The following is a 2,967-nucleotide window of genomic DNA, read 5'->3' on the forward strand; positions in this document are numbered from 1 at the left end:
GCTGTTGTGCATAGGGTCACTATGAGTCAGAAACGACTCAACGGCACATAACAACAACAGCAACAACAATGTGCTCTTGAGTATCAGGAAGTGTTAGGACGGCACAGGATAGAACAGGGTTCAGAGCTTTTGTTCATATAAGTTGTACTCAACAGCACCTAACAACAACCTCCTAGACCAAATCTGTCTTTGATTTTTTTTCTCATCATGAACTTTCCACCACTTTATGCATTAGTTATCAATTCAGCCATCATTTAAATAAATAAACCTTTGGATAAGGTCAGAGTAGCAACAGGTATCAATTCCTATACTGTGTTGGTCTCTAGGATGCTTTAGTTATAAAATGTATTTTCCCCCCCTCTGCTTAGCTCTTATCAACAGTTTTCTCCTTTTCAAACTGATTTCAATCTTTAACCCTGGTGCCCTCAAGTTTCTATTGTAAAATGAATGTTTTTTCCTAATCTACAACAACAGTAGTTATGTTCCATATTTGGGAGAAATAAAGTAATTTCTGTGTTTTGTGCTTCAGATGAGGTACATTGGTTGAGAGTCAGGTAATTTTCCTGAACCAGTGTTTTATCTCTCACCTTACTACCCTCGAATACTTGACCATCACATTTATTTCCTTTTTTTTTTTTAGCCAAAGTTTATAAGTCATATTGATTTTTTATTTATTCATATTCATTTTGTCTTATAACATTAACTATAATTTATTAATGGAGTTAATGAATTTTAATGTCTTATCAATACCTTCTGTATATTGCTTTTCCTTTTATCCAGTTTATCTGTTTGTTAAATTTTAATCCCCATTTTCACCTTTCCCTTTCCTGGTAACCATCCCAGGAATGATTCTGCCTGTGTAAAATAAGCCTTTCCTTAGCTTTTTTTTTTGTTTTGTAACTTCAATACAGTCATGGTTTTACTCTTTATAAAAATCAAGTCTCGGGGAGCTCTGGTGGCCTAGTGGCAAGGAGCTGCAACTACAATCCCAGAGGTGCACAGTTCGAATCTACCAGATGCTCTGCCGGGGAAGGAGGGACAATCTCCTCCTGTACCAGTCAGATCTGATTTGACGGTACACGCACACAAAAATAATTAAAAAAAAAAAATCAAGTCTCCCAGTAAAAACAAAGCATTCACCAAACCAATCTTTAAATTCCATCACTAGAAATGAAAATGTAATATACATACCAATTTCATTTAAATTCTCAGAACATTTTTCACTATAAAATTTAGTTACTGGAATGACTGAATAATTGCTCAGAGAAGCCTTCCTTCCTAAACTGTGATACGATTTGGTAGTCAATATTCTTGTTTTCCAGTAAAAAGGATATTTCAAGAGCAGAAAACACTGGGCTGCATGATATTTCATCGATCAAGAGAACGTTTCTGAGCAGCTTCTGAGCAAACATTTCTTAACAAGTTGATAACGGATCTGGGGTCTTCACTCCTCATAATGACACTGCCAGACACAATCATGTTAGCTCCTCCCTCTGCACACTTGTGGATAGTATCGGGACCTACTCCACCATCGACTTCTATATCCAACGACGGGAACTGGGTCCTCAACCAGTGAACCTTTGGCATCATGTCTTCCATGAATTTCTGCCCTCCAAACCCAGGTTCCACTGTCATAACCAAGGCCATATCTATCTGATTAGCCCATGGTGCTAAATACTCAACAGTCGTTCCTGGTTTGGTGGCAAGACCAACCTTCATCCCATTCTCCCGAATGTCTTTTATCAAAGCCCCTGGGTTCTCAGTAGCCTCCAGGTGAAGGGTATACTGGTTGGCCCCTGCAATAGCCATTGGCTTCATCCACTGTTCAGGCCTGGACACCATCATGTGCATCCACCGGCAAGATCTAGGAGTCGCTCCGATTGGCCACGCAGTTTTCTTCTTAGCTTTTTTTTTTTTAAATTTTTTTTTAAATTTTATTATTTTTTTGTGTGTGTGCCGTCAAATCAGATCTGACTGGTACAGGAGGAGCTTGTCCCTCCTTCCTCGGCAGAGCATTTGGTGGATTTGAACCGTGTGCCTCTGGGATTGCAGTGCAGCTTCTTGCCATTAGGCCACCAGAGCTCCCCTTCTTCTTAGCTTTTTATAATAGTAATCTTATACCATAATAGGGAGCTCTGGTGGTCTAGTGATAAGAATCTTCGCTGCAGTTCCGAAGGCACATGGTTGGAATCTACCATCTGCTCTGCTCCTGTGCAGTTTACTGCCTCTGAAAACTCACTATAGGGTCAACTGTTAGTTGGTTCTGACTCAGCAGCACATAACAATAATTTCCTCTGGGTTCATCCATGTTATACAGTGTTTCACAAATTCTTTATTATTCTTTACTCTGCATAATGCCCTATTGGATGAATGTACCATAGTTTCTTTAACAGTTTGTCTTTTGATGGGCATTTGGAATGTTTCCTTCTCTTTGCTATTGTAAATAATTCTGTAATAAACATGGGTGTACATTTATCAGTTTGTGTCTTAGCTCTGTCATTTTTATTAAGAATCACCTTTATTCATGGCTCTTTTTGTTTTATCCCTTTGTGAAATCAGCATCATCTGATTCTTTTTTTTTTTTTTAATTTTATTTTATTAGTGTGTGTGTGTGTGTGTGTGTAATGTCAAATCTGATCTGACAGGTACAGGAGAAAATTGCCCCTCTTTCTCCAGCAGAGCATCTGGTGCATTCAAACCACATGCCTCTGAGATTGCAGTGCAGCTTCTTACCACTAAGCCTCCAGAGCTCCCTCACACTCATTCTCATACATTATATTTTATAAAACTAATCAACATTGGACTATGCTCATCATTACTCCAACTTTTCAGGGCCCTGCCAGATCTTTCCCATTTCCTTTACCCGCTTCCTCCACCCACCAAATTGTGCAACCCTGTGATTCTTCCCATCCAACCTCACTGCTCTGCTCCCACTCCTTCTCCCCTCACCTTGGGCTCCCAATCTTG

General features: G+C 39.4%; 1 protein-coding gene and 1 pseudogene across 1 annotated transcript in view; one reads left to right on the forward strand and one right to left on the reverse strand.

The window, feature by feature from the left end:
- Positions 1 to 2,967, forward strand: part of COPZ1 (coatomer protein complex, subunit zeta 1) — a 28,324-nt gene that overhangs the window by 4,435 nt on the left and 20,922 nt on the right. The window lies entirely within an intron of this gene.
- Positions 1,369 to 1,851, reverse strand: LOC102845389 (annotated as a pseudogene).

Source organism: Elephantulus edwardii, unplaced genomic scaffold (assembly GCF_000299155.1).
Source record: "Elephantulus edwardii isolate Elephantulus edwardi_28Jun2011 unplaced genomic scaffold, EleEdw1.0 scaffold00030, whole genome shotgun sequence".
NCBI classification, from domain to species: domain Eukaryota; kingdom Metazoa; phylum Chordata; class Mammalia; order Macroscelidea; family Macroscelididae; genus Elephantulus; species Elephantulus edwardii.